This window comes from Gadus macrocephalus, chromosome 16 (genome assembly GCF_031168955.1).
Source record: "Gadus macrocephalus chromosome 16, ASM3116895v1".
In the NCBI taxonomy this organism is placed as follows: Eukaryota; Metazoa; Chordata; class Actinopteri; order Gadiformes; family Gadidae; genus Gadus; species Gadus macrocephalus.
This window is the reverse complement of record NC_082397.1, coordinates 10,916,579-10,927,461: the sequence shown is the minus strand read 5'-3', so window position 1 is coordinate 10,927,461 and position 10,883 is coordinate 10,916,579. Positions and strand designations below refer to the sequence as shown.

At 50.6% G+C, this 10,883-nt stretch overlaps 1 protein-coding gene across 1 annotated transcript in view; it reads left to right on the top strand.

Annotated features, from left to right (window-relative positions):
* Window positions 1-10,883, top strand: part of lrfn1 (leucine rich repeat and fibronectin type III domain containing 1) — an 85,796-nt gene that overhangs the window by 41,612 nt on the left and 33,301 nt on the right. Inside the window, exon 2 of the mRNA XM_060074949.1 lies at window positions 1,727-1,775. The gene's annotated coding sequence lies outside the window, so the exon portion shown is untranslated. The remainder of the gene's footprint in view (window positions 1-1,726; window positions 1,776-10,883) is intronic.

Below are 10,883 nucleotides of genomic sequence, written 5' to 3'. Positions count from 1 at the left end.
TATACCTAAGCGATGCTGGTAATGTCGGTCGTGTAGAGGATATTATTAGGATCTATAAAAGCCCATTACTGTCCGGGGCGTTCTTTGGGGGGGGGCAGGACAGGGCAGAGACGCGGCAGGCAGGCACGCACGCACGCGTGAAATTGTACGCGCGACCCGATGTCTTAGTTCAACAGGACTGCTGACGAGTGACAACGGTACGATTTAGAAAATTGAGAAATAATGCAGCGTATTCATAAGAATAACAATAGCCAGGCGTCCTCCGTTTCACGGGTTTTCTCGGGCGTCGTGTCGGACTTGAATGTCGTAACCGCGAGCCAAGGGCGCCGGCTTTGTCTCTAGATGAGTGAGAGGGGAGGAAAGGATGTTGAGCCTTAGATGTGCGGTGGATGGTTCCGGGGTAACCTTGGGCAGGTGGCTGAGTCAGTCTGGTTGTCCATGCCCGTAGCGCTGTCTTGTTTCCACTAAGTGGGAGGCGAGGTCGCGGCGGGAGGTAAACACGGCCTGATTGGAAACGGACACGGGCACCGGATCGCCAGGGCCGAGTGCTGATACAAAGAACTGTCGAGATCTAATCAAGATGGTTGCTACGGCAACCACGCGTGGCAGGAGGAGAGGAATCACACAATGAGACATATCCTCTCTTGTTGTGGAACTACCTGATAAACTGTTGTGCAAACTCGTTTTTCTGTTTCTTCGCTTTGTTCCTACCAAACCCTGAATCAGCCGCCACGCCTCTCCCTTAGTCTCCCGGGTTGACTTTATGGCGGTGTTGGGCTCCAAGCATCCTGTGAAAATCTACCAAACATTGCAAAGAGGCAAACATGCTATTAGGATAAGTGCTGGATGATGCAGCAAAAATCTTTCTTTTATTCAATTCCGAGTTTTCTATTGGTGAGAAAGTGTTAGTTGTGAAGTCTGTTTTTCCAATGAATAAAGGATATTTGCTTCAAGGTTATGAATGAACTAAGTGTGTGTGTGTGTGTGTGTGTGTGTGTGTGTGTGTGTGTGTGTGTGTGTGTGTGTGTGTGTGTGTGGGGGGGGGGTTGCAGTTAATACTGCTTCAGCACATCACTTGGCATAAATTACATGTGGAGGCAATAGTAAAGGTCAGAGTCATCATTAACGCTCATACACTGAGTATATCTGAGTTAGTATTTAAGAGCAATCGGTTTAACATGAATTAGTGGGCTCTCCTCCATAAATTAATACTGTCTCCAGAAGAGAACACAGCGTCGATAACAAGGAATCAATAGTAAATGATGGTGCATCGGATTGGATGGCAATGATTGGTTCTTTAACTGCGCGTCTACCAGAGGTCTGGTATAGCTTAGCAACGCAACGCTACACCCAGTGTGGTAGAACCTCATGGTTTGCTCCTGCATCTCTTGGAGATTCCTGACGAAGATCGATCAAGAGCATGTAAAAAGAGCTATGAAGAAAGAAATCCGTAGCAAAAAAAACAACAACCAAATCCTCATTATCAGATCATTTATTCTCTGGTGCAGAATTGATCCCGAACAGAAGCAGTTCCACGGGACGTTTGTCCCAATGCTCCACAAATGTCAAATCACTTCCCATTGTGTCCGGAAACACAATGAGCGACCGTGGATTGAACCTTTCCACGACTCTGACAATAACACAGGCAGGTAACGCGTGCATCAAATGTTATTTGTGCCTGAACATCAAGGTGTCATTCTCTCTCTCTCTCTCTCTTCCTCTGCAGTCTGCTTTGAAGTCGTCGCTGCCAGACACATCTCAGAGGACGTATTCCGGTAAGTCTTTCCTTTTTGAGAGCAGCCAGCAGCACCGCCTCGCACTCATTTACACCCTCTTTCTGAATAAACGAGCTCCCGTGACACACAGACTGACTGACTCTGACGTGCCGCAGTGCTAAGGGACGTTGGGAAAGGGGACGGCCATCGCCGACGTGGAACACAGAGAGTCTGTGTCCTCCGAGGGAAGCCATCAGTGGAGCCGTACACGACTCCCACTGCGTTGGCTTCACGTTTCCCTCGTACAGTCGAAGCCCGCTGCAGTTTATTCTGCCGCCCTTGCCTTCTGTGCATTCACTCAAACAAACACAACACAGTGGCAAACACACAAGCACCGCACAACGCACGCACAACACGGGAAAACATGCACCCTCTGCCTCGCTTTGTGAAACACAAGAAAGATGTTTGTGGATTAGTTTTGTCTGTGTCCGAGGGAAACATAAGACAGCAGAATACAGACAGCGGAAGCAGGGGGATCGAATGAGAGGAAGAGGCAGGGAGAAAGAGACAGACAGAGAGAGGTTGGCGGGAGAGATGGAGGGAGAGACAGACAGAGAGAGGTTGGCGGGAGAGATGGAGGGAGAGACAGACAGCCGGTCAGAGGGGGAGAGAGAGGGATAATGGAGGAAAGAGAGATAGAGAGAGAGAAGGAGAGGGAGGCATCGAGACAAACAGAAACAGGAGAGGGAGGAGAGGGGAGAGATGGAGACGGACAGAAACGGATCAGGGAGAGGGAGGGAGAAGGGGAGGGGAGGGATTGAGATGGACAGACTCAGATGAGAGGGAGGGAGGGAGGAAGAGAGGGGAGGGAATGAGATGGACAGGAACAGATGCGAGCAGAGTAACTTGGAGCCAGACGGACCAAGAAACAAAGAGGAAGACGGTGGAGATTCGGAGATGGAGATGGAGCAAGAGAGACCGATGTAGAGCTTGAGGGAGGGACAGAGAAACTGACAGAGACATAAACTTGGAGGTGGAAGTAGAGACGGACGGGCCGAGAACGCAGACGCGAGAGACGAGAGAGGGAGAGAGACGTTGAAAGAGAGAGCGAGAAACCGCCAGCTCCCACCCGTGTTAGCTCTCCTCCCACGTGGAGCCAGCTCCGGGGCCGGCACCACATCTCGCTCCCTTACGGGCTCCACTGCGGGAGCGGGGGCCCATTAGCTGGAGCCGCCGCCGCAGCCCCCTGCAGCACAGCCCCTGCTCAGTGAATGTCTTACCTCGACGGGGAGAACAAACCCTCTGATGAAAAGCAACATGCACGCACGCACGCACGCACGCACACACGCACGCACGCACGCACGCACGCACGCACACAAAGACGGAAGGAACGAGCCACAAAGCACGAGTCTGCCGTGAACACGTGTTCAGACCGGCTATGGCGAGCCGCTGGGTTAACGAATGCACATGGATCGTGTTTATGTCCCCCGCTGGGTGGGTTGAAGGTATTCGGGGGGGGGGGGTTCTGCTTGGCTATTAAGAGCGTTGCTGTGTTAGCCATACAAAGACACCCCTCTTCCCTGTGATAATGAGTTAGTCTAGCGTTACACTAAAGCAATAGGGTGCAGTGGTCTGATCCGCTATCATTGAGGGCTCAACCCCCTGCAGAGTGAAGTGCTGAATAGATTGACGGGGGTGGAGTGTCAATCACGTGCGCGATGGGGAAGAGCCGGCATTATCCTATTGATTGCGAGGAGGACTAGGAATGCAAATAACAGGGGATTGTCTGTCCCTTGGTGCCCTTCCCCGTGTCACGGACATGCCTGTGGTTGAAGGCCGGGGAACGCCAGCCCGCTTTTTAATGGCTTCAGGGTCGAAAGAGCTCGTGCTAAAAGCAAGCAGACCTCAGAAAGTGACAGTGAAGTTCACAGACGTGTTTGGAAATGAAAGGAAATGCTGAAAGAAATCCTGCCTTCAGATTTAGGGACATTTTTATATTTCGTGTAAAATTCAATTTGTTTGCCTGCATCCATTAAAGCAGAAACATGAGAATATTCCACGACGTGTAATCGATGTATCTGCGCTCCCCCCCGGTTTCTTTCACTAACGGCTCCATCAATGTCACGCGTGGCTCCGGAAAAGTAATTGTGTGTCAACTTTCACGGGCCCTAAAACAAAAGTCATTACACGAGCATTAAGAAGTCATATGACCTGATACAGCTCAAATAAATGAGCTCTCCGAGCAGCTGTGGCTGGGGACTCCCCAGCGCTAGTGCAGCCAGTTAGCTCGGAGGAAGGACCTGTCAGGCGTGATGGCATTACTGGATGTAAAGTGGGCTTCTTTATGACGAGAAAATGGGCTAAAATCACCTCGGTTTCACGGCCATTCCCTGCTTTCGGCGTATTTAAGACACTCAGCAAGTCTACTGAGCACCTGTTCTTCCGTGCTGCTTTGTGAACTCACATATTGAGTTTGACTAGCACGTTGGTGCTGCTTGGCTCAGGGGCTCTGGATCTTGTTTGTCCGCGTCGGTTGAGGACATTATTTAAATGCACGGGGAGACGCATATTTCAAACTGACAGGGCAATTAACACCGTGATAAACCACTCGATGATTTGGACTCGTGACACGGTGTTATTAGGGAAGGGGAAGATAAAACGGCGCAAAGAAATAAACTAAATAAATGACACATTGTAGATAATAAATGCTCCTGACTGAAGCCGCCATGCCGTGTCAAACATATTGAGGGTTCTTCCTAGCTTTAGGGGGAAATGGGGGAGATGGACGGCAGTGTGACTCACCAGCGGTTTATCTCTGTTCCGACCGACTCCTAACTATCTCTGTCACGCACTCCTCCTCCCTGCCGAAAGAAAGTCACCGCCTCAGAGTCTCAGAGTCTTACTTTACACGAGAAGCCATTCCCAACTTTAAATTAAAAAGAGACTAATAGAAACAACCTACGAGTACGGTTTTGCTGGTATCAGCAGCAATACATTTCAAAGCCGACATGATGCAACAAGCAAAGCCCCCCTGCTGCGAGCCGGGCAGAGTGCATAAAGTGTTCCGGGTGTTTTGGATTCTGCGGTCCATCTGTAGCAAGATGCTCGACGCCTTGATGCTGATTAATGATGTCCCTGAATCACTGCGAGCCACTTTGGATGAAAGCGTCCGTTTAGAGGCTCAACATTACTAGCCATGACGCGAGCCCTGAAAAATGCATACATGTGATCGTTTCATGAGCAGCACATGGTCACATAACTCACTCGCTAATGGGTTCGGCCTTTGAAACGGAGGGTGCAACCGGGTTTACACCGGTGAGATTTTTTTTCTTAAGATAAGAATCAACAACAACAAAACAGGAGGGCAACCAGGGTGTCATTTAGAGACGGATGATGTGATCCACACTTTGACCGAGTGATTACGGCATGTTACCGTGGCGATGACCCAGGGGAATGAGGCTGACATCGTCGACACCCTCGTACCTTGCTGCGACTCTTCCGTAGCTGTGGGACAATGTCCTCATCATCAGTTGTCCCTTGAAGAAATGCCTTGGTTAAGCTCCGACAAAGCTTCAAAATAAAGGCGGAGTTAATAGATTTTCTCTTTGTGATATGCATGGCTGAACCGGGGGAGTCATTTGCAGTCATGATCGCGTACAATGGTTCAGCGGTACGCGTGTTTGGTCTTGCTTCAGGAACCCTGATGACTTGGTTGGCAGACCGATAAATTATTCTTTGTAATTAGAGATTTGCGTGTGTTATTGTTAAATGTGTATTGAGTGTTCTGACTTGCCATCTTGCAATCACAATCACTAAATGTTGAAATTATTGTAGAAATTACTTGAACTTCAACCAACAACAAAAAAAAGACGCCCATGAATGATTGATTACTTGTGGAAATGTTGATGAGGTTTGTAACCTTCAAAGGGGTACTCAGAAAGTTCCAAAGACAAGATATCCATCCATTTAACATATTTTTCCGTTTCGGTCCGTGTGTGTGTGTGTGTGTGTGTGTGTGTGGTGTGTGGTGTGTGGTGTGTGGTGTGTGGTGTGTGGTGTGTGTGTGTGTGTGTGTGTGTGTGTGTGTGTGTGTGTGGAAAAAGTTTTTGTGTGTACGAAAGACACTTTTTGTGTGTCTGTGATAAAGATGGCCAGGAAACAATGGACAACGGCATTAAAGTAACGATAGGTAGGTATCATCAATAATATATACATTATCAATATTAAATATGTATCCATGCGCCCGCCATGAGTGTACGTGTATCAAGTGTTGTTTTTTTCAACACTTGATACATGTTTTTTCCAAGGAGGGTGCTTGAAGTGGAGGATTTGCAGAGATAATATTCCCCTGTTGCCTATTGTTATCGCCCAGGAAGGAAAGGCTCACACCTCGCAGCTCGGCTATTCTGGGTTTAACATTACATCGTGTCATGCTTAGATCAATCTAAGACATGCCTCTCCAAAGTAGGTCACCTCCACAATATGGGATTTCGGGTCGGGCTTGCAGCTCACGCAGAGAGAGAAAGACATTTATCCAAATTGGACGTGATTATGGGATATTTTCCTGACAGTTGGATCCAGGAAGCCATGGGCCCCCTGTGCGTTTTTATTGTTTTTATTTAACCTATTTTTAAATTGTGGGTTGTGAATAGTTATATAATGTTTTGCTGGCAGCTGCCATGCTTCTTCCCGTTCCCTAGGCTTTAATACGTTGTGGCATAGTGAGGTTTTAATTAAACAGGAGGAGGGCACCGGATCCCTTTACTCTGTCACTTTGAGAAATGGCGGGTGGGAAACAGCTGGTATCAAAGTTTGGGTAAACGGGGAGATTACTCCCACGACAGAATTGGATTTTTATTTAGAGTTATGACTAAATTAATTGAGTCTCATTATTTTGCAGACTGACGTTTTCGGGGTCGACCCACTGGGACGTATTTTGCAGAGAACTTTGTAAATAACATTTATTGAATCGTCGTTAATTATGAGTTACTATCGTACGATTCAAACCCAGTTTTCTTTTTATGACCGTTAGCTCGAGTACGCTGTGACCGAGCAGCACAAGACGAGAAAGGGACAAACACACGTTATCGTTAATGTGACAAGTCGATTATAATTCTATTGTACGCATTCTTCAACAGTTCAATGTTATTTTCGAAAGGGGTCGTACATTATAGAATTATAGAATTATTCACAGAGAAAACATTATTGCTAATCTTTTCTGAATTTGCGTCAGCGCTTAATTCGACGTGGCCAGTGTACAGTCCGTGGCCTACGAGACCCTGAGGAGAAGTCTAATTTGTCTTCATTAAAAGGGAAGAGACTGAGCTCCCTTTGTCAGACATTGCAGACCGGTGGAGAAACATTCGAATGGAGGGAAAGTCTCCATGTCATTAATGACCGGAGGATTATGACGGAGAGCTGTAGAAATGTCCCAATCAATCACTGTCAAAACGCCTTCGGCCATTTGGGGAAAGCTTGAAATGACTTTTTCTCAATGTCGACTGGGAGCAGAACGCGAGCGAGCAGAGGCGAGAGAGCTATATAGGACAAACAAAAAAAGATCTAACCTTCTCTGAGGACGCCTCTGTGCCAAAATAATTAAAGGCAAACATGCTGGGCATGTGCATTAACATGTAAAGGGTATTACGCCTGTTCCAACACGGCCAATAGCAGGACATTGGAAAGGTTACTGTTGCCATACATGAATAGTAACAGTGCATCGACCTCCACTCTGGCTTATATCCAGGCCATTCTAATGAGCCAGGCCGAGGGTCCCCAACTAAATCCTATTCCATGGATGGCAGTGCAGTGGTGCAGTGGTTTACCATAGCGAGAGTGTCTCCTTCAAAGTAAAAGTCCACACAAACCCACACACCAGCGGAACGAAGAGAAAGTCAACAACCCAAAATACTGTGGAGCGAGAGTGGGGAATGTAAATGTTTCGTCTCTGATCCAGACGTCCTGAGGAGGTTTTTAGCGGCCTGCGCTCGTCTCCGAGAGATGCGCCCCACATAAGTGTTATGTTTAGCGGCTCAGGCTGTGAGCTGTGGATTTACTCACAGCACTGTCCCGGGAGACACACGTATTAGGACGTCCCCGGCATCCATCTGAAGCCCAGACTTTACAGTTCAAAGTCCCAGATGAGGAGGACGGAGGGGGAGGCACCCCATACCACCACCACCACCCCCCCTACCATCACCACCACCCCCCCCCCTACCATCACCACCACCCCCCCCCTACCATCACCACCACCACCCCCCCCCCTACCATCACCACCCCCCCTACCATCACCACCACCACCCCCCCTACCATCACCACCACCCCCCCCCCTACCATCACCACCACCCCCCCCCCTACCATCACCACCACAACCCCCCCTACCATCACCACCACCCCCCCCCCTACCATCACCACCACCCCCCCCCCTACCATCACCACCACCCCCCCCCCTACCATCACCACCACCACCCCCCCTACCATCACCACCACCCCCCCTACCATCACCACCACCACCCCCCCTACCATCACCACCACCCCCCCTACCATCACCACCACCACCCCCCCTACCATCACCACCACCCCCCCCCCCTACCATCACCACCACCACCCCCCCTACCATCACCACCACCACCCCCCCTACCATCACCACCACAACCCCCCCTACCATCACCACCACCCCCCCTACCATCACCACCACCCCCCCCCCTACCATCACCACCACCCCCCCTACCATCACCACCACCCCCCCCCCTACCATCACCACCACCCCCCCCCCTACCATCACCACCACCACCCCCCCTACCATCACCACCCCCCCCCCTACCATCACCACCACCCCCCCCCCTACCATCACCACCACAACCCCCCCTACCATCACCACCACCCCCCCCCCTACCATCACCACCACCACCCCCCCCCCTACCATCACCACCACCACCCCCCCCCCTACCATCACCACCACCCCCCCCCCTACCATCACCACCACCACCCCCCCTACCATCACCACCACCACCCCCCCTACCATCACCACCACCCCCCCCCCTACCATCACCACAACCCCCCCCCCTACCATCACCACCACCCCCCCCCCTACCATCACCACCACAACCCCCACCACACATACCGACACCAACTATACCACCACCACCACCACCACCCCTACCACCATAACCCAAATCCCCACCACCACCATCTCCACGCCTACCACCACCACCACCACCACCACCACCACCACCACCACCACCACCACCACCACCCCTACAACCAGAACCCCAATCCCCACCACCACCGCCTCCACCCCTATAACCACCACCACCCGGTTATCAAAGATGCAGGGTGCAATCAAGGTGACACCAAAGTTGCCATCCCACGCCACAAGACGCATCGCAGAGAAAAGTAGGCCAACTGCAAAGGAAAACAATGTGATTGATCATCCAAATCTGCGTGAGACCGACGAGTCACGTGACATTTCTAGAAGGTATCATGTCTCCCCCTCCACCACTCCCTCCCTCCCTCCCTCCCGCCCTCCCTCCCTCCCTCATCACCCAGTGTTTGAAATCAGCCTCCCCCTCATTCTGCAGCAGAACAGGAGTAAGAGTAATAAATAATTCACGCTCCCCCCTGATGGCTGACTATTTACAGTCACTAGTCTCTCTCTCTCTCTCTCTCTCTCTCTCGTTCTCTCTCTCTCTCTCTCTCTCTCTCTCTCTCGCTCTCTCGCTCTCTCGCTCTCACGCTCTCACGCTCTCTCTCTCTCTCGCTCTCACGCTCTCTCTCTTGCTCTCTCCCGCTCCTGCCTGCCTCCTGATCCGACTATTTTAAAATGTGGGAAAATAACGGGAACCGTGAGTGGTGGGTCGCCTCCATGGATTCTGATGCTTAATTTATTCATTGCCCTCTGCCTGTATTGGCTATGCTCAGCACAGCTCCTCCCTGTGAACAGAAGATTAAAAGGACCTGGAGGAGCGGCTGGGTGGGGGGGAGGAGGGGGGGGGGGTGGGGGGGGGGGGGGAGTATTATTGCAATATGCAAAGAAGCGTGTGTGGTGTAGAAGGTTGTGGGCTGGGGTTGGGGGGGTTTTGGGGGTTGTGGGCTAGGGGTTGTGTGGAAGGTTGTGGTGTTGGGGGCTGGGGGTGGTGTCTGGGGAGGGGATGGGGGTCTGCAGAGACGGATGGAGCCCAGAGCACCCGGATTATGACGGTTGTTGACTGTATCGCAGTGCGGGTGAAGGACATCTCTGCTCCATGCCGCCGCCGCTGTTGCCGCATGCTGGTGTGGTCCTCGTGACCTCGCACGCACGCAAGCAGACATGCACAGACACACACACGCAGATGCACATGCAGCCACACGAAGACGCACACACAGATGCAAACGGACACACAGAGGCACACGCACACGCAAATGCACACACACACGCCGACACAAGCAGACACGCATAAGCAGACACACCACGCACACGCAGATGCACTCTCGAACAGAGATGCACAACCACAGAGTGTGGTTGTGAGACGCACACACACACACGTATGCACACAAGCACACAAGCCCACACAAGCAGATATACAAAAAAACGAAGATAAACACACAAACACACGCACACACGCAAGCAGCAACAGAAGGCTGCTTGACCCTCCTGTGCAGTCTGCTGGTGTGTTTGTGGTTTATGGGGCAGAAGTATTGAGGCTGACGTGTAGCACAGCGTTTATGTCTTAGCATATGTCAACACGTTGAAATTGTCTTTTCATTTTTTGTTTGACCTACGATAAATCTTTTCGGAGCCTCCCCCAAGCATTGCAATATCCCCCCAATACATTTATCAAATATACTTCAGGCGGACATTTTCTCCCTAGTTCTGCATTAAAATGCACATTGTTTTAGCTATATAATTATAGATTATATGCCGTTTGAATTGGGTAAAACATTCATTTTTCCAACATAGCATTATAACAAAGCGTGAGATATGCTAATCAGCAAATGTGAATTCCTCCCTGAAGTCTGCAAAGCAACCCCATAGCCTAGTGCGGTGAAAAGCCACAAATAAGCGTTATACACACACACACACACACACACACACACACACACACACACACACACACACACACACACACACACACACACACACACACACACACACACACTCAGTTTGCTCACAAACACACACAAGCTCAG